Source organism: Salvelinus fontinalis, chromosome 3, assembly GCF_029448725.1.
Source record: "Salvelinus fontinalis isolate EN_2023a chromosome 3, ASM2944872v1, whole genome shotgun sequence".
Lineage (NCBI taxonomy): Eukaryota > Metazoa > Chordata > Actinopteri > Salmoniformes > Salmonidae > Salvelinus > Salvelinus fontinalis.
In genome coordinates this window covers 33,387,361-33,414,939 of record NC_074667.1, presented here as the reverse complement: position 1 = coordinate 33,414,939, position 27,579 = coordinate 33,387,361, and the positions used below count along the sequence as shown (strand labels likewise).

At 43.1% G+C, this 27,579-nt stretch overlaps 1 long non-coding RNA gene across 1 annotated transcript in view; it reads left to right on the top strand.

Annotated features, from left to right (window-relative positions):
• Nucleotides 1-27,299, top strand: part of LOC129844822 (uncharacterized) — a 61,128-nt gene extending 33,829 nt beyond the window's left edge. The window contains exons 2-5 of the long non-coding RNA XR_008758015.1: nucleotides 18,346-18,423; nucleotides 18,622-19,002; nucleotides 19,292-19,421; nucleotides 25,286-27,299. This is a non-coding gene — a long non-coding RNA (uncharacterized LOC129844822). The remainder of the gene's footprint in view (nucleotides 1-18,345; nucleotides 18,424-18,621; nucleotides 19,003-19,291; nucleotides 19,422-25,285) is intronic.
• Nucleotides 27,300-27,579: the final 280 nt, after the last annotated feature.

Below are 27,579 nucleotides of genomic sequence, written 5' to 3'. Positions count from 1 at the left end.
AACCATGGGTAACCGTCTAACCAAAAACAAACAGACTGTATCCTGACAAGCTGCCATGGCTCTTGCCTGCCTTTTGTGGCTGTCCGAGGTGTCGCGTGGATTGAATAACGGTGCTAAAACGTCCCGCCACGAACACAGCGCCTTGTCATTTTACCTCATCCCTTCTCCGCTCTCAGGCACCATCACATCTCTGCCACCTGTCACAGAGCCAGCTCGGAGAGCGTCACCCCGGCCCAAACCGTGACACGTCTCCCACCACAACCCCATTATTGGCTCCTGTCCGTTCCAGTTTATCAGAAGCACGTTCTCTTCCTGTGCTTCAGAACAACCGGTGGCTCCTTACAGCATCACTGTTTGGGCCTCAATTCAATTGAACCCACATTACAATGTTTATGCTGTCAGTGGCATAATCTCAAAACTATATCATAAGAAATACGTCATAAATTGTATGTCACCTAAAGTAACATATAACTAAATGTCAGCTAAGTTTCTACAACTACAATGGTTAAATGTAACTATTTTACATCACCATAGTGACTTATAAGTAATATGTCAGCCTGAAGTGACAACTAATATGTCAGCTTGGGGGACATATAACTACAATGGTTACATATTCTAATGAGACCATGTTGATAATCAATCGATTAGTTGATTCCATTAATTGAGTTTCTGCTGTTGTTGCATGGCTTATTGTAACTAAGTCCCAGTTGCCATAAGTCTGGTCACCATGTGCACATTTTGGGTGCATTGAAGAGGTGTTGAAATAATATACCCACTTTAGGACACTACAATTTTACTCAACCTTCAAATTCCCAACTAAACCCCTTTTGAAAGTATTTTCTTGGAAACATTCAACAGGGATTATGGGTAAACAAGCATATCCCGGTGCAAATGAAAGTACATAATTTAAAGGCAATGCTCAGACAAAAGGAAAAATCCCACTCTAAGTGGAAGCCACCACAATACAGTAAATAAAAAGGGACAGCCATTTCAAAACACAAGGCGGCCTGGAGCACTGTATAGGAAGCTTGGACATTTCATCAAAGCTTAAATGTGCTTTGTTGGTCTTACTTCATTTGTAGTTGACAGTCTTAGGCACCCCTAAGTCACTGCCAGTGATTCCCCCGTCAAAGAGTGAATTAGGTTTAAAGGCAGAGGCTCAGGCCTTGTCAATACTCATTAGCCTAGGACTTTGGCCCTGGGTGAGAACCTGGCTGCCACCGCTGTCAGGTCCAGTACCAGACAGTGACAATGGCATGCCACTTTTTACCTCAACACAAATGGCCATATCAGAAAGGTGGTCAGAGTGGCAAGATTTTTCTTCTCTCCTAGTGGCCACCACAAAACACAAATGTAGCCTACCAGCCTGGATTTAGCCTACTGTACAAGTCATTTCCGACTCTGTTAGAAAGTCACCACAAAACACACAAGCATGTTTTAACTGGGATTTAGCCTGCAAGTTATTTCAAACTCTTTTAGAAAGTTGACAAAACTTGAGAAAAATATTCTTATTCCTTTGTAATAAATGTGTAACGACTGTTGCATTCACAGTGAAATACTTATAGTGAAGTGAAGCAAGTTAAATTATTGCCAGGTAGTGATAGCTAAAGAGATGTGGGAAGAATAACTTTAGAGGGCAGAGTGGAGACGGGATGGGACTTCCCTTATCAGACCAGAAGTGCTCAAAGATATGGATCTCAGTCTATATCAGCTGCGAGGCGGTGGGTCCACTGGGGATCACAAGATCCCCTTCCCCCTTCAACAGACATAATTAGCATCGGGTTAGGCACTTGTTCTTTTGAAAGTCAGTGTTTTCTCTCTACCTCTCCTTTACACCTCTCTCTCTCTCTCCCTCTCACTCCCCTCACTCTACTCCACTTTTTCCTCCATACGAGACCACGCAAAGCTCTGTTTGCCTGTGGAAATTGAAGCCAAAGTGTGCTCTCAAGACTCCATTATGAAAACAGCAAACGCTCCAGTGCTTTATTGATAAAGCATTACACTCCACATCGCATTATAGTATGGGGAAATATGTAGACCTCACCTCCCAACCGCCCCTCCTCCTCGCCCTTAGAGAAAGCATTATCTGGATTAAATGTCCTTATGCTACAATGACACCAACCGCCAAACGAGAAGGAGGCAAAAAACGCCAAATGGCACAGGCCAGCTGTGTGGGTAAAATACAGCGGGAGAAAACAGCTGTCCCAAGCTCTATCAAATGGAGAAAATAGACAAATAAAACAAACAAACATACCTTTTCCAATCTCTGAGAGAGAAGGAGCGAGAGAGAAGGAGAGAGATGGGAAGAGCGAGAGAGAGGGGGAGAGAGCGAAAGTGGGAGAGTAATATCACACTGCGCCATGCGGCTAGGTATTTAAATGTGTTGTTGATGGCCCAATCTGGTTTCTCAGGGGGGACGTGATATTTAAAAGTGACACGGGTGACCCTCCACATTTGCGAAGTGTCATCATGCATCAATCGGCGAGGTGTATATCAAAGCTCCTCCTAATGGTGTGTGCATTGGGATTTATATTTCCAATTAAATCTGCAAATTATATGATTATCCACCGCGCTGCGCCGGGCCATTTTGGAAATGGCTTGCTCTGTTCATTTTGTTTTCTCCGAAGATAATAGTGCCAATGGCGAAACCTGCATGTGCGGAAAGAATATTAATGTATTTCTCTGCGAGAAACACACATACCCAAAACACACATTCCCTGAGGCTGCAATCTTTTTTCACTAATTGGACTTTTGACCAATCAGATCAGCTCTGAAAAAGATCTGATGTGATTGGTCAAAAGACCAATTAGTTGAAAAACAATATCAGAATTGGGTTGCCTGTGTAAACGCAGTGAGATAAACACACATAACCAAGAGTACACGCACGCACACACACACACACACACACACACACACACACACACACACACACACACACACACACACACACACACACACACACACACACACACACACACACACACACACACACACACACACACACACACACACACACACACACACACACACACACACACACACCCCATTGGGATGAAAACACACACTGTTGTTTTAGATATTTTGACGATTCCCAGAGTAACGAGACAGTACCTCTATGAATCCTTCTCAGCTGAGATCCAGCACCTGCCTCAACACATTAATTAGGAAAACGATATCAGCCTACCTGATAAACCAACATGTAGATCTGTCTGACAGAGCAAGGAGGGCCTTCAGATGACCGACAGGAGCTCTGCCTGCCGCTGCTCTTCACTCCCCCTATCCGATTGCTGTAAATTATTGATTTTAACATGACAGCTATCGAAGAGACAGCCCGAATACAGACTGGAGAAGAAGGAAAAGGGGAAATATTTGCTATCGCTTGGCTATGCTTGACTGCCAAGACCACTTTCACCAGAAACTGTAACATCCCCCTCTCGGAATGTTGAGCGAGGGAGGGCTACCAAAGAGGGCTGATCAAATTCTTGAATTTCGAGAGGGGGAGGTTACAGCATGTCATTACATCGCTGGGAAACATCCAAACTATCCAAACAATTATCCACCAAACTCATGTTTACCTAGCCAGAGTGGTCTATCATTTCTTCATGAAGGCATTCTGAATGAGAGATGGAAGAAGATAGAAGAGTTAACAGATTGCCACCCTTCATACGATAAGCCCGGCAGCTGTAATACTAATACACATTTCAATATCCCCGCCCGGCAACAGAAGTAGTCAGATTGTAACTTGTGACTTTGAGTATGGATTGCATAACAACATCTGGCTAATCCTCAACCTACAGGCACAGAAGCATATCTCCCTCTAATTAGATTTATTTGTTGCCTTTATGGGATCTGTCTTTACCCTTGGCATTTTGTGGGTCTGGTGAAAGATGTCATTACAACTGGAGCGGATTCCCACTGACATCCGCTGCCTACAAACGGAGGAGGAAGAGGAGGAGGACGAGGGCGGAGCAGTGAACACACATCAAGGCTTGCACGCTTTGATCTCGTGTACATCTGAAACCAAGTGCAAACCAACCAGCACGGTGCTACTGCTTCTGCTGCTCTCCGTTGATCTGTAGTGAGCATGTGACGCCGATGACATTTGCTTCCAGAAATATCTTCATAAGAATGAGATCAATTGGTTCTGGGATCCTTTAAGAGGTCCCGGTGGAGGTAGATGTACAGTGGTGTATAACTGTATAGTAATATACCTCTACAAGTGAAGGTAGATCAAATCAAATCACATTTTATTGGTCACACACACATGTTTCAAAATCGAATCAAATCAAATTGTATTAGTCACATGCGCCGAATACCACAGGTGTAGACCTTACAGTGAAATGCTTACTTACAAGCCCCTAATCAACAATGCAGTTAAAAAAATTATGAATAAGAAATAAAAGTAACAAGTAGTTAAAGAGAAGCAGTAAAATAACAATATTGAGACTATATACAGAGGGTACAGGTGCAGAGTCATTGTGCGAGGGCACCGGTTAGTCGACGTAATTGAGGTAATATGTACATGTAGTTAGAGTTATTAGATAATAACAGAGAGTAGCAGCGGCATACAATATGGGGGGGGCAATGCAAATAGTCTGGGTAGCCAGGGGTAGTCTTGGTTGATTACATGTTCAGGAGTCTTATGGCTTGGGGGTAAAAGCTGTTTAGAAGCCTCTTGGACCTAGACTTGGTGCTCCGGTACCTATTGCCGTGTGGTAGCAGAGAGAACAGTCTATGACTAAGGTGGCTGGAGTCTTTGACAATTTTTAGGGCCTTTGTAATGATATGCGCTGACAGTCGGGAAGGAAGTTCAGCGAGTGAGTGTTTTAACAAATTTAACATAATCCAAAACAAGAAAGACTAACAGCACACAGACATAAAACTGAAACAGAAACAATGACGCCTGGGGAAGGAACCAAATGGAGTGACATGTATAGGTAATCAGGGAAGTGATGGAGTCCAGGTGAGTATGACGACGCGCAGGTGCGAGTAATGATGGTGACAGGTGTGCGCCATAACGAGCAGCCTGGTCACCTAGAGGCTGGAGAGGGAGCACACCTGACAGTACCCCCTCCTCGACGCGTGGTTCCAGCCGCAGAACGCCGACCAAAATGACGATCCGGAGGAGATCTGGGAAGTGAGGGAGTCCAGGTGAGTCTGATGATGCGCAGGTGCGCATAATGATGGTGACAGGTGTGCGCCATAACGAGCAGTCTGGTGACCTAGAGGCTGGAGAGGATGCACATGTGACAGCCTTCCTCTGACACAGCCTGGTGTAGAGGTCCTGGATGGCAGGAAGCTTAGCCCCAGTGATGTACTGGGCCGTACTCACTACCCTCTGTAGTGCCTTGCGGTCGGAGGCCGAGCAGTTGCCATACCAGGCAGTGATGCAACCAGTCAGGATGCTCTCGATGTTGCAGCTGTACAACCTTTTGAAGATCTGAGGACCTATGCCAAATCGCTTCAGTCTCCTGAGAGGGAATAGGTTTTGTTGTGCCCTCCTCACGACTGTCTTGGTGTGCTTGGACCATGTTAGTTTGTTGATGATGTGGACACCAAGGAACTTGAAGCTCTCAACCTGCTCCACTACAGCCTCGTCAATGAGAATGGGGGCATGCTCGGTCCTCCTTTTCCTGTAGTCCACAATCATCTCCTTTGTCTTGATCACGTTGAGGGAGAGGTTGTTGTCTTGGCACCACACGGCCAGATCTCTGACCTCCTCCCTATAGGCTGTCTCGTCTTTGTCGGTGATCAGACCTACCACTGTTGAGTCATCGGTTAGCAGATGTTGTTGCGAGTGTTGCGAAATGCTTGTAGCATACAGTCATATACCTCTGCAAGTGAAGGTAGATATAGTATACAGTCATATACCTGTGCAAGGTATACATAGTGGTACTTTATCTGATATAAAGGGATGAGAAGTCAATCTAAATATAGACTCTTAGCTTACATTTGACACAAGTTTTGACAAATGAACTTCACATGTTGGTGCTCATGGGTCCTTTTACATGGAAATACCCCACATGCACACAAGCACACATAAGCAAACTCAGAGACCAGTGACAAAATCAGATGCTGGAAAAATATAAAACTGGAGGGCGGAGGAGGGGAAGGAGGTATGAGGCCAATGAAGTCTTGATAGCTTCAATTTTATGGTGAAGAAGAATTTGGAAATTCATCACAGTGGTGGCAGAGATGGCAGCAAACAGCTGTCTACCCCCGCCTCCAATTCCAATCGGCCACAGAAGAAGAAAAAATCACTCGCTGAGGCCTCACTCTCCGCCTGACTTCCCAGACTCAAATGATCTTTTGCGTTGGGGAGAAAAAATAAGCACATTTCCAAGGGGGCAAATTTCACACGTTGGCTGCGGATTAGAATCTTGCAGATGAACTCACTGGATTAGTGCTCTCCTTGTAGCCAGCACTGCGTTTTTCAAGCTAATCTGTTTGGAGACATGGTGAATGGGAGAGAGAAAGCTCATCTTGTGAAACATGCCAGGACGGCCAGGGTGGTTCTCCAGATTCCATCACAATGTGCAGTGATACGACATGACTCTTGGTGATTAAGTAGTTATGGACCACAATGCCACTATCTCTCTCCTCCTGTCGTAATAAATAGACCCACTGATGCTGTTATTACTATCAAACCATTTTATGTAGAGAAAGAGTTCAGCGCCGAGCGTGTGTAGTCAGTCAGGGTCTCAACTTACTGTTAGTAAGGATAATAGAATACAAAATGTGCAATTTTGAAATTTGGTGGTGCATCAGCAGTTTTCCTCCTGATATGTCAGTCACTGACAGTCACTCAATTAACTCATGTCAGCTAAGATTTTATATATTAGTAGGTAAGTTAGTCTAGCCAGCTATCTAAACCTTGTAGTAATTATGGTCCCTATTGATTTTGTTAGTCATTCTCACTCATATATCATATGAACATGGCATAAGTCATGGAGAAAAAAGTTTATTGCAGGAAATTAGCTTTAAAACTGCAATATTTTCTCTCCATCCTATGGCAAAATATGGAGAACTGCAAGATATTAGCTCTACAGCTGCAAAATGTTCTCTTCGCCACCAAAAGGGGGACCACTAAAATGTTGCCAGCGAAGTGACGGGGGCTCCCCAACCAAATCTCCCCAAAATACTAGAAACAGCCCTGAGCAGAGCTATACTGCGGAAGCATGAACAAGATTTGGTGTTCAATCTTGGGCAGTGTGCATGAGGTGCATATCAGAGCGCCGTCTCCAGGGTGCGGGATAATTGTTACTAAAGAGACAACAGCATCTCATAGAAAACAGGCCAATATGAATTTCTTCTGAGTGTCCCTGTCCTACCTCTTTCACACTCTCTCTCTCTCTCATCTCTATTTCACTATCTTTCTCTCTCCATCTCGCTTTCATTCTCTCGCCGTCTCTGTTTCACTCTTTCTCTCCATCTTTCTTTTACTCTCTCTCTTCCACCTTCTCTTTCCCTCTGTCTCCATCTTTCCTTAACTCTCTCTCTCCATTTCTCTGTCACTCTTTCTTCCTCTCTCTTTAACTCTCTCTCCCTGTCTTTCATTCACTCTACCTCACTGTCTGCCTCGGCTGCCTTCTCTCTCGTGCGTCTCCATGGGGATCTAGTGTCTAATTAAAGATGTCCTCCAGCTAGTTGTCCACTTAACACAGTCAATTAGGAACTGGAGTCTGTTTGTCTGTGTTTGTTGGGGTGTGAACCTCATTTGGACAGGGTTACATATGTTTGTGTACGTTGGTGAACATACATGTATGTGTGTGTGTGTGTTTCTGTGTTTCTTGTCTTCAGAGTGCGTGTGCCCATTTATACTTATCGATGGTTAGGGAATGCAGTGCAATGCAGATCCTGGTGTGTGTTCTTAATAATTCACAAGTCATTATTTATTATCAGAGGCCAGCCCGGCCGACGGGCTGCTTTACATGGCCCTGCTTCGTTAAGTCAAATTAAATAAGCACATTCCTGCTCTATTCCCTCCCTGGTGCATTCCGTCTTCCCGGCGCTAAGGGATCACTCTCTTCCTGCTGCTACTTCCTGAAGAGTTTATTTACCATTATCACTATTCAGGGAATCCATTTTTCATACGCAATTGATTTGATGGAAAATAAAATATTCATATTTCTATCCAGTTTAACTTTGTGCATAACCTCCTGAGAGAAAAAAATGCAATGAAGTTGTTTTCATGTACTCAAATTTGTTTCAGTTGGGTGCGTTTGTTATCCAGATTAAGTGTGGGTATTTGGTGCAGTGCAATGCAATGAATGTGTGCGGACATATCCTGGAACTGTTTTCCAACACGGTGTTGCTTTGTAGTCTCATTTTGTCAACCAGTCCCACTCTGGAAAGTCTACATTTTCACATATTTATAAAGTTGTTAGCCTTTTGAATACCTGCAAGCCTGTATCACTCACAAGCGGTCAGAGGAACACATTCTGGCATGAGTGCGTAGTTACATGTCCCCCGCGCAGCCCTACGGGAGAGCCGTGCGTCAGCCGCAGCACCCCTGGCACTACTGTTGGTTGTGTCCAATTAACACCTGTGTGTGATTTTGACTCACACCACTACCTGTGGTAAGACACCTGTCCCATAACATGTTGGTGCTCAGGTGAGGCACATGTGGGAGGTTGTTTTGGTTGTTTGGCGACAGACCTACTTTCTCAGTGGCATTTTTACAACACGTTACTGTTGTTTCTGTAAGGACAGTCACCAGGTGTAGTGGCCTATAATAAACATAGCATTTCACATAAGGGACAGAGTGCCAGTACCCGGGTGCCAGTCTGTTTCTGCTATCATGCCAACTCCTTACCACTCATTGTCACGACAAACAAACATGTTTTTTGGCATACCAATGAGTGACAAGGCATGATAGCACAAACAGATCTGGGACCAGGCTAAGAGAAAACTGGACCCCATGTCATACATAGCACTGCTTAAACTCTGTTTTATGTGGTATTTATATTGGCATCTACAGTATAATTAATAGTGACAGAGTTTGATAGAAAGCTAATCCTCCGTAGTCCCTGGGCACATGGCCGTTAAACATGTAATAATATTGTACCTGTACCGGCTAATGACATGTCTTATACAGTTGTAGTCTATGCATGTATGCAATGTTATTTTGCATATAGTGGGACTCAGAGATGGCAATCGGTGGTGAAGTATGTGGTGAATTCTCAAAACTCATAGTGCAAAACTCGAAAACTGGTAAGACTTGTATCACAGCCAGTCTGACATTAAACAATGTTCATTGTGCATTCATTTTGTTTGTAGATATCTTTCACCACAAAACCATTGATCCAAAATATAAAGTTACTGTGAAATATAATGAGTACAAATTGCCCCTCTGCCCACTTCGCTTCCCTTAATTGAAAGGGGCTCTGTTGTTTCATCGCCCCCAATGCGTTCAGAGGATCACAGCCTTTTGGGACTGAAAAGCTCTACAATATACTATAGTTATTGACCATGCCTCTGGCTCCGGTTCGACAATGCATGCTTCCAGTAGGATGCAGAGCCAACAATGGTTTGCATGCCCTGCTGAAGGACCCTACCATGCGGAATAGGTGGTTGAAGTTCGTTGTTCCCCAATGGCAGTGAGTATACCGGTAGCTAGACCATAGACTGCTAGTCTTGTATCTAGCAGTGATCAAAAAGCAGTGTATCACACTGATCAAAAATAAAAAGGTGAAACAGGTTCTCACTCAAAAATATGTTGTATAAAGCTAACTTCATTATTCAATGACTTTAATTGTTTTCCTGCATCATGGATAGCGTACACAGACGTTTCGGCTTTACAGCCTTATTCAGTGTATACGTACAATGTTCTTTAATTCAAAACAGCATTTGTAAAGAAAAACAGATAAGCAGCAGGTGCTTCTAATCAGGGTCGCCACTCATCTGCCAATCAGGGATGTGGCTTTTCTGGTCTACCTGTACACAAGTTAGTTACAAAAATATCCAGAATTATAGGGTATGGGAGCGGGCACGAAGGGCAACTCAAAAATCAATCGCCCCAGGTGTCATCGATTCATGAAATAGCCCACCACAAAGGACATTAGGCAAACCGTTCATAAATATGTGGGGCCAATTGATAAACGATATGCAAAATCTGATATGGACAGTGTCCTTGTATAACAGTCTAAATGTGGCTTATAGGAAGGAGGTGAAATCAAATTATTTGTTTAAACCGTGTGGAGATACAGAATTTTATTTATATATCTACATGGTTTGTCTTTGGAGTAATTTGTTGTCATAGTCACCTCCTCTAAGTGGTGGATGAACTTTTCCGATCCCGACGCAACGCAATTCATTAATAGAAGGATATTGTTCTAGAAAGTGTCTCGCAATAATAGTGGATTTATGTTCTCCAAGATGTACTTTCAAGGCACGGGATGTTTTTTCAATACAAATCTTATTACAAGAACACTGTAACATATAAATAACTTCTTCAGTGGTGCAAGTTAAACAAGACTTTATCTCATAGGTCCTAGAAGTCTGAGGGCATACAAAGCTAGTACACTTCCTTATGGTGCTACTTGAGGCACAATATCCACAGGTGAAACATACTTTTATGAATGCCTCTTTTCTCTCTCTGACCACATCTGAATGAACCAATATGTTTAATAGATTTCTTGATCGTTGATAGGTAAATAAAGGTGGAAGGCAGAATTTAAAGAGGAGTCTGATGATAGTATATGCCAGTGCTAATTGACTATATACTTTTATTTTATTTAACTAGGCAAGTCAGTTAAGAACAAATTATAATTTACACTGATGGCCATTACAGTTTGATGCCATTACAGCTATCATTGAAAGTAAGTATATAGTTTACAGAAAACAGTTTATTCTGGTTTTTACAATGATGGCCATTACAGTAACTGGCTTTTGATCAAGCTTTTAACTTGTTGTTGAGCTTTATCAAGCCAAGTATCCTCAAGAGAAAAATGCTCAAGGAGAGAATTTGATTGTCTATCAAATCAAATCAAATTGTATTGGTCACATCCACATGGTTAGCAGATGTTAATGCGACCGTTCCGACCGTGCAGTAATATCTAACAACTAATCTAACAATTGTCCCTTCTTTGTAACATGTAGGCCTGCCTACATCTAATAAATGTATAGAGTTAATGTTCTTTTCCATAGTGAAGTAAATTGATTGTACTCTGGAGTTAATGTAGTTAGGAAATTCATTTAATTTAATTTCGGAACCCTTCCACATCATAAAGCGATCATCTACAGTATATAGCCGTATAGCGGGTCCAATATTTAACATAATCTTTGTAAGGATTATTTTGATAAATAAAATCCAAATTTCCCAATAAAGAGATATGCATAGTTAGGAGCTGATGGAGTTCCCATTGCTGTTCCAGAAGTCTGTAGATAGCAATATTTGTCAAATAGAAAATAGTTTTTAGTAAGCACTAGTTAAGCAAGCTGAATTACATAATTTGTAGGCACATCGCTTAAGCGGTTGGAGATATTGGTATTGATAGTGATGAGACGTAAAGAGTGACTAACCAATCTCGTTCACTAATATACTTTGTAGTTTCATTAGAAAAGCAGTGGTGTCTTTTAAATAAGATGGCAACTGTTTGACTAATGGATAAATGTGTCCGAATAACGATGCAGTGTTTCTGTTTGGGAGCCAATAACTGAAATGATAGGTCTTAATAGAGGGTCTGTGGTTGATTTGTGAACCTTAAACAGACCATAAAGGATCGAAACTGTAGGTTTTGGGTCAGAAAGATATTTCAATTCCTGTTCTGTCAACCATTTATTTTGTAGTAGTCCTTTATCGAGGACCATATTCAATTACATTTTATAGTTGAGGTAGGATCAAAAATCAGTTTCTTGCAAAAAATGGTATGATCCAACATATGTTATACATTTTTCGATATATAATATTGTTCAAAAGTTTGGGGTCACTTAGAAATGTCCTTGTTTTTGAAAGAAATTTTAGAAAAATTGTCCATTAAAATAACATCAAATTGATCAGAAATACAGAGTTGACATTGTTAACGTTGTAAATGACTATTGTAGCTGGAAACGGATGATTTTGAATGGAATATCTACATAGGCAAACAGAGGCCCATTATCAGCGACCATCACTCCTGTGTTCCAATGGCACGTTGCAACAAAAAAGCAAAAAAAAAGTTGCTTTTCTTTCAAAAACAAGGACATTTCTAATTGACCACAAACTTTTGAACGGTAGTGTACATGTTGGTTTTAGAAATCACAATCCCACCTCCTGTCACGTTCCTGACCTGTTTTCCTTTGTTTTGTATTTATTTTAGTTGGTCAGGGTGTGAGTTGGGTGGGTTGTCTATGGTTGATTTTCTATGTTGGGATTTTGTGTTCGGCCTGGTATGATTCTCAATCAGAGACAGCTGTCAATCGTTGTACCTGATTGAGAATCATACTTAGGCAGCCAGGGTTTCACTTGTGTTTTGTGGGTGTTTGTTCCTGTGGAGGTTTTGTTGCCAATCGTTGTACCTGATTGAGAATCATACTTAGGCAGCCAGGGTTTCACTTGTGTTTTGTGGGTGTTTGTTCCTGTGGAGGTTTTGTTGCCACACAGGACGGTTTCGGTTTTGTCACGTTGGTTGTTTTTGTATTTTGAAGTGTTTTGTTGATTTTCATTAAAAGAATGAACACTAACCACTCTGCGTTTTGGTCCCCACCTTCTGTCAGCGAGGACAGCCGTAACACCTCCCTTATCTGATCTCCATAAACTAATTGAGTATTTTTATTTTTTATTCATGGTGTCACGTTCTCTTTCTCCCAACGACGATCGTTACACATGGTAAGGTTGTGTTCACGTTGTTAATGTGGAGTTTCACTTTGTTTCTTAGTTGGATGTCAATGTCACTTTTCTACTTATCCATTATTTAGAAAAGGAATTAAAGTAATTTTAGGTCTGAAGCTGAAGGTAATTAGGGAGAGCTTCAGTTCTAGGGCTAAAGAGAACTTTCAATTTGATATTACTTAAAAACCTAAATCGTTCCATTTAAACTTGAAAAGGATTTGTGACTGTATACAGTACAAAGGATAACCCTTTGCTCAAAACAACAATTAGTTCACTTATCTGGAAAGTTAAAAACTATTATCTCGGGGGCATTGTTGCTTTGAGCATCTTTATTTACCTCCTTCTGCCGACCTGTCGTACCTCTCCTCGTGGGTCTTTGTCTTTGGCATGGGTACGTTTGGAACGTTGGGGGGGGCCAGAGGCCCCAAAAAAGTATTTCTGGATCTGGAGGAGGATAGAGGATTCACCAGATTCTGATGCATTGGTCTGTTGGGTGGGATGTCGTCTGTGAGTGCTGTGCTTAGGTTTCTCAGACAACCAGGTGTAGACGTTCTGCTCCTTGTAGTCGACAATGTTGCGCTTGAACTTTCCCAGCTTGAACTTCAGTAGATCAGCTTGGGGGTTATCGATCTTGGTTTTGATCTTCAGCTGGAGTCTGTCCACTTCTTTTCGATTATATGTCTGCTCAATGTCCCTTTTGTAATCATTGGTAGCTTGTTTAATAGCAGAAAGCTCTCTAGAGGAATGGTCAATGATGAGGAGCTTTAGGTCCAATGAGCAGTGATTCAGTATCTCACATAAGTGTCTGCAGAATTCGGGGTCAGGTCTCCCTATGGACGGCTCCTTTTGGATAAGTAAGCCTTGTGGGATTCTACTGTTCTTGTAGTATTGGCTGAGCGTTCTGGCATGGAGCTCGAAGCGAATTTCTCTCTTGTAGTTAAAAAAAAAAAAATCATAGCCTTCCAGTGTTTCCTTTTCTGGGACTATGGTGGTGGTTCATTTTGTCCGCACCTCTTGTGCTGAAGGTGAACGTACGGGCTCTCGCCTCAGTAAGCTTGCTAATAGTTTCAAAAGACATGGTTCAGAGTCAGGGGCTGCTGATGGATGGGAATGATAACTAATCAAAAGAGAACCATCGCGCACTCCCAGAAGCTTGGCTGGCGCGTAAAACAGACAGAGGTGTAATGGGTTCACACAACAATTTGTCGTAAAGCTTACTTTATTATTCAATGTTTTATTTTTTTTACTGCATCAGGGATAGGGTACATAGACGTTTCGGCTTTACAGCCTTATTCAGTGTGTAGGTAACATTTTCTTTCATTCAAACAGCATCTGTAAAGAACAACAGATAAGCAGCAGGTGCATCTTTTATCAGGGTCGCCACTCATCTGCCAATCAGGGATGTGGCATTTCTGGTCTACCTGTACACAAATTAGTCACAAAGAGATACAGAATTACAGGGTATGGGAGCGGGCACTGAACAAAAATATATAAGCAACATGTAAAATGTTGGTCCCATACCCTATAATTCTGTATCTCTTGAATAAAATATCCCAGAACTTTTCCATATGCACAAAAACTTATTTCTCTCAAATGTTCTGCACAAAGAAAATACTGTTTACATCCCTGTTAGGGAACATTTCTCCAAGGTCATCCATCCACATGACAGGTGTGGCATATCAAGAAGCTGATTAAACAGCATGATCATTACACAGGTACACTTTGTGCTGGGGACAATAAAAAGCCACTCTAAAATGTGCAGTTTTGTCACACAACACAATGCCACAGATGTCTGAAGTTTTGAGGGAGTGTGCAATTGGCATGCTGACTGCAGGAATGTCCACCAGAGCTGTTGCCAGACAATTTAATGTTAATTTCTCTACCATAAGCTGCCTCCAACATCGTTTAAGAGAATTTGGCAGTACGTCCAACCGGCCTCACTACCGCAGACCACGTGTAACCACGCCAGCCAAGGACCTCCACATCCGGCTTCTTCACCTGCAGGATCAATCAATGAATCAATGAATCAAACAAATGTATTTATAAAGCCCTTTTTACATTAGCAGATGTCACAAAGTGCTATACAGAAACCCAGCCTAAAATCCCAAACAGCAACAATGCAGAAGGAGAAGCACGGTGGCTAGGAAAAACTCCTTACAAAGACAGGAATCTCTGAACAAACCTAGCGAGGAACCAGGCAATGAGGGGTGGCCAGTCCTCTTCAGGCTGTGCCAGGTGGAGATTATAACAGTACATGGCCAGATGTTTAAACGTTCATAGATGACCAACTGGATTGAATAATAATCACAGTTGATGTAGAGGGTGCAAAAGGTCAGCACCTCATGAGTAAATGTCAGTTGGCTTTTCATAGCCGAGCATTCGGAGAGAGAGAGAGTAGAAAACAGCAGGTCTGGGACAAGGTAGCACGTCCGGTGAACAGGTCAGGGTTCCATAGCTGCAGGCAGAACAGTTGAAACAGGAGCAGCAGCACAACCAGGTAGACTGGGGACAGCAAGGAGTCATCTGGCCAGGTAGTACAGAGGCATGGTCATAGGGCTCAGGTCCTCTGGGAGAGGAGGGAGAGAGAGAATTAGTGGGAGAATACTTCAATTCACATAGGACACCGGATAAGACAGGAGTATTACACCAGATATAACAGACTGACCCAAGCCCCCAACACAAATTATTGCAGCATAGACACTAGAGGCTGAGACAGGAGGGGTCGGGAGACACTGTAGCCCCGTTCAACGATACCCCCGAACAAGGCCAACCAGGCAGGATATAACCCCACCCACTTTTCCGAAGCATAGCCCCCACACCACTAGAGGGATATCTGCAGACCACCAAACTACTACACTGAGACAAGGCTGAGTATAGCCCACGAAGATCTCCTCCACCGCACGAACCAGAGGGGGCGAAAACACGGACAGGAAGATCAGGAAGACTCACTCAAGTGATGCTCCCCTTCGAGGGACGGCATGGAAGAGCACTGTCGCAATCAACAACCTGATCACCTCTATGCGAAGTATCGCGGTGCATGAGTCAATTGGTGGTCACACCAGATACTGACTGGTGTTCTGATCCACACCCCTACCTTTTTTCAAGCTAACTGTGACCAACAGATGCATATTTGTATTCCCAGTCATGTGAAATTCATAGTTTATGGCCTAATGATTTTTTTTCGATTGAATGATTTCCTTATGTGAACTGTAACTCAGTAAAATCTTTGAAATTGTTGCCTGTTCCATTTATATTTTAGTTCAGTGTATATTTTGAAAATCATTATCACTATCCTCGCATGCATAGCTGACATTATCTACCTAGCTACCTAGCTAGCTAGTTAGCTAATGTTAGTCTACATCAATACAACTCAGATTTGGCATGGAAACCCACTAACACTTCAAAAGAAGGCAACTAATTAGTAGGAAAACCTTTTTTCATGATTGTGATGGCTCCTGATTAACTTTAGATGCAGAATATATTTAACCAGCTAACTAAGATTGAGGAGACCACTGTATTTTAGCCAGATAACATTAGCATTGATAACTATTTTTTATGAACTTTGCTAGTAAAAGTATTGGACACATTGCCGTCTCTTTAAACTTCTTCAGGACCAGTGGGTAGTCTGCGGAACGTTGAGCTAACATAGGCTAATGCGATTAGCATGAGGCTGTAGGTAACAAGAACATTTACCAGGACATAGACACATCTGATGTTGGCAGAAAGCTTAAATTCTTGTTCATCTAACTGCACTGTCCAATTTACAGTAGCTATTACAGTGAAAGAATACCGTGCTATTGTTTGAGGAGAGTGCACAGTTTTGAACATGAAAAGGTATTAATAAATCAATTAGGTACATTTGGGCAGTCTTGATTCAAAATTTTGAACATGAATGCAATGGTTCATTTGATCAGTCTAAAACTTTGCACATACACTGTTGCCATCTAGTGGACAAAATCTAAATTGCAGCTGGGCTGGAATAATTCATGATGGCCTTTCTCTTGCATTTCAAAGATGATGGTACAAAGAAAATACAAAATAAAGTTTTTTTTTCTCTTTGTACTATCTTTCACCAGATCTATTGTGTTATATTCTCCTACATTCCTTTCACATTTCCCCAAACTTCAAAGTGTTTCCTTTCAAATGGTACCAAGAATATGCATATCCTTGCTTCACGGCCTGAGTTACAGGCAGTTAGATTTGGGTATGTCATTTTAGGTGAAAATTGAAAAAAAGAGTCCGATCCTGAAGATGAAAGTACATTTGACGACATCATAATATGGAAAAATTGTTTCCTAATAATTATTTACCTACTTTTGCAATGTCATCGTATTTCCATGCCACTATAAGTTAGTGTATTTTAGACTAAACAGTCACATTAGCCTCCAAGGTGCAACACATGTCTAGGGCACATATAACTATTGGATGCAGCTATGTTGGTACTAGCTAACTCATGTCTGACTACAACAGTGTACTAACAAGCAACAACAAACCCAAACCAACCCAGGGCCATAGCAAAACAAGTCATAGTTGGTTACATAGTGTAACGGCGTCACCGGCCCGAATCCAATCTGGTGACAGTGAGTTTACATCTGTAAAGCATGGAATTAGCTTGGGTGTCAGAATATTAATTGGGTGTCAGACTGATCCCCTGGTCATAAACGGATGGCGGGACCTATCAGAAGGAGCAAAGTTTGGTATCATGACATGTCCAGCAATGTAATTGCAATGGTTTAGCGACCTCAAAATAATTTTATTCACTTGCTATTTTTACAGCTTGTCAGGCAAGACCTCAGAATAAAAGTGTGTCATGCGTCACAAGTACCCTTGACACCACCTCTGCTGTTACCAGTCTCCATGGAGGTTGCAATGGATGCCATGGCGCCGCGAGGTCGCCTAGGCAGAGAGCTCCTGTACATTTTGTAAATATTTAAATCATTTTAAAGTGTTTTTTTGTAACATTTTTAAATCAACTTTAGATTTTTTATTAACTTCTGTTTTGATAACATAAATATGGTGGTCTTCACTGTCAGTTACAGGACTTGTTAAATACATTTGTTTGCCTTGGCTAGCTAGCTAGCTGGATGGTTAATGTTTGCATTTAAGTAATGCATCAGAGGCTCGAGCGTTTTTGTTTCACCTGCCGGTTGGAAGGTGGAGACTGCGGTGTCTAAGATGTCAGGAGGAACTGGGAACGTTGAACAAAGCGATGAGCTCTGATGAAGAGCTCCTGGCTTATCTGACAGACTGATTTTCTCCCTGTCTGTGCTGTACCATCCATGCACCCTCCGCTCACGCCATACTGACGTTTCCAAACTGCCTCAACTCCACCTGTTTTCCATCTTTAATTTGTTTTTCCTTAATGAATGATGTATTTTGTTAACAAAAGGACCACAATGGAATGAAGTTTCAAAACTTGTTTGTGTTATCCTCAATGTTATTTTTAAATGCATTGTATCCACGTGTGGATGTATTGTGTTTTTCTTTAATTGTCAAATAAATCACATCATATCTCCCTCGACTCCTATGTAAAGAACACGCCATAATGAGGCCTCTGATAGCAGCGCCAAATACTGCCCTGATGACACAGACAGCTTCATCAACAACGACAGGTAATGTGTGTAATGTGAAAAGTTGTATCAAAAAATACTCAGCTTAATAAACTAGTATGCTAATTCCCCAGCCAAGCAAAAACAACTGCAGTAGTAGAGTCAGTTTGGTTGTGAAGTACATTAGTGAAAAACTTTGTTCTTTCTTAAGAACAAAATGCAATTTACCACTTGGCTGTATGTTATATCACCCTGTCACAGGCCCTGCCAGTCAACACCACCTCATAAGATTGGCTGCTGCAGTTGTTCGAGAGATGTCCAGTTTACGGCCGAACATGCAGCATAGAGAAAACGAGCAAGGGGGCCCTCCTGCAGACATGCCCTTGCTGTGAGCATTTCTATGAATGGAACAGTCAGCCACATGCTGGCAAGTATCCAGCCAGCACCTGTCAGCAGCAACAGCTTTCTCAGGCTCCAGTCAGCAGCAACAGCTTTCAAAGGCTCCAGTCAGCAGCAACAGCTTTCACAGGCTCCAGTCAGCAGCAACAGCTTTCACAGGCTCCAGTCAGCAGCAACAGCTTTCACAGGCTCCAGTCAGCAGCAACAGCTTTCACAGGCTCATCATTTGTACAAATACAGAAGGTAACCCACTTCATTACTTTGACACATTTGATAACCCAATTGTAAAACATAATTTATGTAAACTGACGTTATTTGTTGCTTATTTTCTACTTATTAGATATAATGTCCAGAGCATAACCTAGCCTGGTGGAACCAGCCTGATCGCGGTGTTCACTATCCTATTTCACTTCACGTTTTATGATATCTGAAGTGAAATAAAAATGTGAACACAGCGATTAGGTTGGTTTCACCCGGCTAATCATAACCACCATTGATAATGTAATCAGTATGTTTGCGTGTGACCGACCAGTATCTTTGATGAGGGGCCAGAAGCTGATCTATGCTGCAATGCCCATCAATAGGGCTCTGGCAAAGACCTCACCTCCAGCCTCACCTCTTGCCTGCTCACCAACGGTCGTCGATGGGGAGATCAGAATTAGGTAGGTTTAGTCTGACCTGTTCAAACTTCAACATAGTTTCTGTTTGTGTGTCAGATATCACCTATTCTAACTGCCATTGGTAATAGAACAGTGACTGTGTGTATGTGTTCACAGATACCTGCATGGAACCTGCACTTGGGATGGAGCAAATCCCATAACATTTTCACACGGAAATAACTTTTGATTTCTATGATATAGCCTACAGTAGCCTATATGTGGTGTTCAATGCAGGCCTACATTGCATAAGACTTTTAAAAACGTTTTTACATTATGAAGGGCTTGATATTAATAAATTATATTCTACTTGGTCTGTAACCCCATTGGCCAAATAGGTGACTGTAAATTGCATTGTATTGTGTTGTATGATGCAAGAAATCACTTTACAAAATACAATAAATTATTTTTACCAAACAGAGAATTAGACGATGTAGGCTACCTCTCTGGCTATTGGCGTATTTGCATATTCAAGACTGTCTCAAAATACAACACTGCCCCTTTAATTAAGAGGTAAGCTTTTTACCTAACCAGATTTTCAAAGACAGCTTGAATTGTAGCCTACAATACATGTTTTGTACTCTTGTAGGAAGCACTAACTCCCCATCGCTGACCTATACTTATCTATAACTGTTCTGATAGCTCGCTAACTAGCCAAGATATCAACAAAATTTTGTGAACATGTACAGCTCTGTGCTCTGATCTGAAAAGCCATTCAGTCACTGGTGATTGAAAGACCGCTCATAGGCTACCCCAGCCAATAGAATTCTACTTCGTTGCGCTATGGCTCTCATACAACATCACAGACTCAATCTTGCAAAGTTAGATTTGTTTTGGTTTGTTGCGTTTAAAAAGGGGCTGATATAACTTTGATTTGATCACAGAAAAAAAAGTTGATCTATTTAATGCAAACTAACGGGGCGAACTCAGTGAAGTTCAATCTCTTGTGTCTCTGCATGGCATTTCTTCTGTGTGGCAGCCCTGGAGGAGGTACGCGCAAGCGCGCAGCTTAGAGAGAATATTGACTATCACCAAGCTATGCTAGCCAGCTGCTGCCCGCTTGGCTAAACACAAGGTCAGCACAGGCTTCAGCCTACACATAGAACTGGATTAGCTGACCATTTTGAGATGGGGAGTCAGTCAGGAGGGGAGAAGTCCTCAACTTCAAAACTTTGTTCTCTCCATAGCAAAGCTAGCTTAGCTTACCTCCCTGTACTCGCTACTGCACTTGTTTTGTGATTGAATGGGAAAGACATACCCAAGAAACACCCACATCAAACATCACCCCCAAGACTACTCTGGATAGCCTGCTGTCATGACCGCGAGCATTTCTTAATAGCCATTGATGAAAAACTATGCACGGAAGTGTAGTTGGTCCCACAGTTGACAGTGCATGTCAGAGCAAAAACCAAGCCATGAGGTCGAAGGAATTGTCCGTAGAGCGCCGAGACAGGATTGTGTCGAGGCACAGATCTGGGGAACGGTACCAAAAAATGTCTTCAGCAATGAAGGTTCCCAAGACCACAGTGGCCTCCATCATTCTTAAATGGAATAAGTTTGTAACCAGCAAGACTCTTCCTAGAGCTGGCTGCCTGGCCAAACTGAGCAATCGGGGGAGAAGGGCCTTAGTCAGGGAGGTGACCAAGAACCCGATAGTCACTCTGACAGAGCTCCAGAGTTCCTCTGTGGAGACTGGAGAAACTTCCAGAAGGACAACCATCTCTGCAGCACTCCACCAATCAGGCCTGTATGGTAGAGTGGCCAGACAGAAGCCACTCTTCAGTAAAAGACACAGGACAGCCCGCTTGGAGTTTGCCAAAAGGCACCTAAAGGACTGTCAGACCATGGGAAACAAGATTCTTGGGTCTGATGAAACCAAGACTGAACTCTTTGGCCTGAATGCTTAGCATCATGTCTAAAGGAAACCTGGCACCATCCCTATGGTGAAGCATGGTGGTCGCAGCATGGTGGTGGCAGCATCATGCTGTGGGGATGTTTTTCAGCGGCAGGGACTGGGAGACTAGTCAAGATAGAGGGAAAGATGAATGGAGCAAAGTACAGAGAGATCCTTGATGAAAACCTGCTCCAGAGCGCTCAGGGCCTCAGACTGCGGTGAAGGTTTACCTTCCAGCAGGACAACGACCCTAAGTCCACAGCCAAGACAACGCAGGAGTGGCTTCGGGACAAGTCTCTGAATGTCCTTGAGTGGGTCAGCCAGAGCCCGGACTAGAACCCAATCAAACATCTCTGGAGAAACCTGAAAATAGCTGTGCCGCGACGCTCCCATCCTACCTGACAGAGCTTGAGAGGATCTGCAGAGAAAAATGGGAGAAACTCCCCAAATACAGGTATGCCACGCTTGTTGCGTCATACCCAAGAAGACATGAGGCTTTAATCACTGCCAAATGTGCTTCAACAAAGTACTGAAGAAAGTGTCTGAATACTTATGTATAAAATTGCAAAAATGTCTTAACCTGTTTTTGCTGTTTTTGTAACGTAACAAAATGGGGGAAAAGTCAAGGGGTCTGAAAACTTTTCCCAATGAACTGTATGGGTATATTACAGTACATTACACTGTTTTGACACTAAGCAATACACTTGCACTACCCAATAAAATTGACTGAACATCAAATTTCCATAATTTCTATCCCATTTGTGATCAAAGGTGTGATCATTGAAAACATCTTTCACAATATAATCAAATGAAAAAAATGAAAGAAACATGATGCTTAGCAGGCACTAGTTTGCATCAAGCTTCTCTTGAGCACTTGCACTGCACCAAATACCCTAGTTTCACTCATTATTATCCTCACACCTCTGAAGACTTTCCATGCCAGTCCGAAGAACAGGTGTTTTATCTCTGAACACTCAAAAGCTGGTTTATCCACCGACTGTTAGATAAGGGGAACCATGGGGTGTTAACAACACTCGGTGGAGACTACAGATCTTGACTTCCAACGTGTCCAGCCTGAGACATGCCATTAAGTTATTCTGACACATTCCCTCACACCTCACCATTGTTACAACCCCCTCCCTCTTTATTGTTACAGCCCTCCCCCCCCTCTATTGCACAACCAGATGTTCTGGGTAGAGCTGAGGTGGAGGTTATTAAAAATGCATCCAGGTCCTCTGGGTTTGTCTCCACATCAGACGTCATGCCTTCAGTTGCCCCCGCAAATCGCTACTTCTCTTCATCAAAGAGTTATTTTGAACGACTGGCCAGAGCCAGGAGACAATAAGTTATTTTGCCCAATAAACAAACAGTCTTGAACATCGGAATCTAAAAAAGCACACTAAAATCTGTGGAATCAGTCTCAACTTTTCAAAAATAGTTGTACTGTATATAAAATGTATGCATTGGTTGACATTTATAAACAAACCTGTCTCTGGCAATGCTTTTTTATATCCCGTTCCTTTGGTATTTTGGTATTTTATTAGGATCCCCATTAGCTGTAGCAAAAGCAGCAGCTACTCTTCCTGGGGTCCACACAAAACATGAAACATGACATAATGCAGAACATCAATAAACAAGAACAGCTCATTTAAAAAAAGGCACACGTAGCCTACATATCAATGCATACACACAAACTATCGAGGTCAAATAGGGGAGAGGCGTTGCTTTATCAGTTTTTTTTAAACCAGGTTTGCTGTCTATTTGAGCAATATGAGATGAAAGGAAGTTCCATGCAATAAGGGCTCTATATAATACTGTATGCTTTCTTGAATTTGTTCTGGATTTGAGGACTGTGAAAAGACCCCTGGTGGTATGTCTGGTGGGGTATGTGTGTGTGTCAGAGCTGTGTGTAAGTTGACTATGCAAACAATTTCCAACACATTAACGTTTCTTATAAAAGAAGAAGTGATGCAGTCAGTCTCTCCTCAACTCATAGCCAAGAGAGACTGGCATGCATAGTATTTATATCAGCCCTCTGATTACAATGAAGAGCAAAACGTGGAGCTCTGTTAAGGATCGGCATCCCGTCAAAGGGACAGTTGTAAATCATGCAGAGCTGTAACGGCTTTCTTCTGTGGACGAAGGAGAGCTCCAAAGCGCAGCGTCGTTAGTGTTCATCATGTTTAATAAAGACGATAAACGTGAACACTACAAAATACAAAACAACAAATGTGAAAAACCGAAACAGCTCTGTCTGGTGCAGACACACGAAGACAGAAGACAACCACCCACAAAACCTAACACAAAACAGGCTACCTAAATATGGTTCCCAATCAGAGACAATGACTAACACCTGCCTCTGATTGAGAACCATATCAGGCCAAACATAGAAACTGGAAAACTAGACACACAACATAGAATGCCCACTCAGCTCACATCCTGACCAACACTAAAACAAAGAAAACACAAAAGAACTATGGTCAGAACGTGACAGTATCTCCCCCCCCCCAAGGTGCGGACTCCGGCCGCAAAACCTGAACCTATAGGGGAGGGTCTGGGTGGGCATCTGTCTGTCGCGGTGGCGGCTCTAGCGCTGGACGTGAACCCCACTCCACCATAGTCTTTGTCCGCTTTAGTGTTCTCCTAGGAACGACGACCCTCGCCGCCGACCTAGGATTGGCAACCCTACTAAATGGCCCCACTGGACTGAGGGGGCAGCTCCGGACTGAGGGGCAGCTCCGGACTGAGGGGAAACTCCGGACTGAGGGGCAACTCCGGACTGAGGGGCAACTCCGGATTGAGGGGCAACTCCGGACTGAGGGGCAGCTCTGGACTGAAAGGCAGCTCCGGACTGAAAGGCAGCTCCGGCAGCTCCCGACTGGCGGGCGGCTCTGGCAGCTCCCGACGGGCGGGCGGCTCTGGCAGCTCCCGACTGGTGGGCGGCTCTGGGAGTTCCCGACTGGCGGGCGGCTCTGGCGGCTCCCGACTGGCGGACGGCTCTGGCGGCTCCTGACTGGCGGGCGGCTCTGGCGGCTCCTGACTGGCGGGCGGCTCTGGCGGCTCCTGACTGACGGACGGCTCTAGCGGCTCAGGACAGATGGGCGGCTCAGATGGCGCTGGACAGACGGGCGGCTCAGATGGCGCTGGACAGACGGGCGGCTCAGATGGCGCTGGGCAGACGGGCGGCTCAGATGGTGCTGGGCAGACGGGCATCTCAGATGGCGCTGGCCAGACGGGCAACTCAGATGGCGCTGGGCAGACGGGCAGCTCAGACGGCGCTGGGCAGACGAGCAGCTCAGACGGCGCTGGACAGACGGGCAGCTCATGCGGCGCTGGACAGATGGAAGACCCTGGCGGCGCTGGACAGACGGGAGCACCGGTAGTGAGGAGACAGAGAGACAGCCTGGTGCGGGGGCTGCTACCGGAGGGCTGGTGCGTGGAGGTGGAGGTGGAGAGTGAACGAAACGAAACAGTTCTGTCTGGTGCAACAACACAAAACAGAAAACAACTACCCACAACACACAGGTGGAAAAAGGCTAACTAAGTACGGTTCTCAATCAGAGACAACGATAGACAGCTGCCTCTGATTGAGAACCACACCCGGCCAAACACATAGAAAAGAAAACATAGAACACCAGACATAGAATGCCCACCCCAACTCACGCCCTGACCAAACCAAAATAGAGACATAAAAAGGATCTCTAAGGTTAGGGCGTGACAATTACTATGAAAAATTGCCATGCTTTTGGACGGGGCCACAGTGTCTCCCGATCCCTCCTGTCTCATCCTCCAGTATTTATGCTGCAATAGTTTATGTGTCTGTTATATCTGAAGTATTTCTCCCATCTTATCAGGTGTCCTGTGTGAATTTAAGTATGCTCTCTCTAATTCGCTCTCTCTTTCTTCTTTCTTTCTTTCTTTCTTTCTTTCTTTCTTTCTTTCTTTCTTTCTTTATCTCTCTCTCTCTCTCTTGAAGGACCTGAGCCCTAGGACCATGTCTCAGGACTACCTGGCCTGATGACCCCTTACTGTCCCCAGTCCACCTGGTCATGCTGCTGCTCCAGTTCCACTGTTCTGCCTGCGGCTATGGAACCCTGACCTGTTCACCAGACGTGCTACCCGAACCAGACCAGCTGTTTCCAACTCTCTAGAGACATCAGGAGCGGTAGAGATACTCTGAATGATCGGCTATGAAAAGCCAACTGACATTTACTCCTGAGGTGCTGACCTGTTGCACCCTCTACAAGCACTGTGATTATTATCATTTGACCCTGATGGTCATCTATGAACATCTGAACATGTTGGCCATGTTCTGTTATAATCTCCACCCGGCACAGCCAGAAGAGGACTGGCCACCCCTCATAGCCTGGTTCCTCTCTAGGTTTCTTCCTCAGTTCTGGCCTTTCTAGGGAGTTTTTTCTAGCCACCGTGCTTCTACACCTGCATTGCTTGCTGTTTGGGGTTTTAGACTGGGTTTCTGTACAGTACTTTGTGACATCAGCTGATGTAAGAAGGGCTTTATAAATACATTTGATTGATTGATTGATTAATTGTTTGAGGAGAGCTCCTAACAACAAAACACTTTTTTTCACCGCGGTAGGTTTGATAAATTCACCTCTGAAGGTGAAATGTGTACTTACATTCTGAAATCTTGCTCTGATTTATTATCCAAAGGGTCCCAGTGATAACATGAAGTGTCATTTTGTTAGATACAATTATTTTTCATATCCTAAAAAGGTCCATATAGCATGCACGATCAATTTTGTGTTTCCACTCGTTCAATTTGCAAAGAAAGGAATCTGTAAAAATCTCACCATAAATGTTGTTTCAACAAGTCAAATCATGTTCGTATGTATTCCTCAGAGATCCTAGAAGGTAAAAAGACTTCATTATTTCATTAGTGATGTACTATATCCTATAGGACACCATATTTGTTCAGAGAGCGACGCCTTCATGGCACGCCGATGACGCGGGCGGCCATCACTTGAACAACTTTATCTTTGTCAAATAAGCACCAATCGGGGTCACACAAAGCTAGCTAGATAGCCAAGGATCTGGGCTTTACGGGAGTATCTGGAAACCATATGTCGTCAAATGTAGCTTCTAACCTTGTACGACAGCATGCCTTTTAATTTTAGACAACAATTATAAAGATATTCAGAGTTTTGAAGTTATGAAAACTGGTTGTTTTGCAAATGTTTAACTTATAATATGGCTACTAATACTTTGAAAGCTAAATCAACGTCCAAGTATACAGATTTTATGATATTCTTACAGAGAAATGTAATATGAATGCGAATGTCTCCTTCACGATTAGCCCAAATGTGGGGACTTCACACTAAACGTTTTGTAGTTCACTCATACTTCAAGATATCCATCTGAAACTTTGCACATACACTGCTGCCATCGTGTGGACACTATTGGAATTACAACCAGAGTGATGGCTAGAACTGTGACCTTTCTCTTGCATTTCAAAGATGGTGGTTTAATTTTTGTTTTGTTTTTTTCTTTCAATTTTCTTCTACCAGATCTATTGTGTTATATTCTCCTACATTCCTTTCACATTTCCACAAACTTCAAAGTGTTTCCTTTCAAATGGTACCAAGAATATGCATATCCTTGCTGCAGGGCCTGAGCTACAGGCAGTTAGATTTGGGTATGTCATTTTAGGCAAAAATTGAAAAAAAGGGTCTTGCTCGCCGAATGACCATCACCGCTTCCTTTTAAGTCACTGGAGAAGTGCTCTGCTGTAGCTGCTGCTGCTGTTGTTGTTGCTGGAATAGCTAGTTGGCCTACTTGAGTCATCCATCTTTCGTTCATATCAGCCATTGTTTTGTAGTTCAGCATCTGATTCAGCCTGGCCATGACATCAGTTGTTGGAAATCCATGCCCTCATGATGCATCATTCCCTCACACAAAGAGACCCCTAGCGGGCTCGCGGGTCCGATGAACTAATTGTATCAACGAAAAAAATAAACGGTCAATAGCCACTTGTCTCCTTGGTGTATTTTACTAGGCTTGGTTAGGTAGCTAACGTTAGCTAACTAGCTAACAAGCTATCCGTTCTTCCACCAATGTTGGGTAGCTAGCGAACATTAGCCAACTATACTTTGGTAACTAGCTAGGTAGCTAGCTTTGCTTGCCAGCTAACATCATCTTGTTCTAGTCAAACAGCAACGTGCAATTTCTTAGTCCTACAACTAAAATCCATGTAAAATGATAATGTCAACTACAATGTTTGTTAACTGACTAGTAATGTTAATTGTTGTC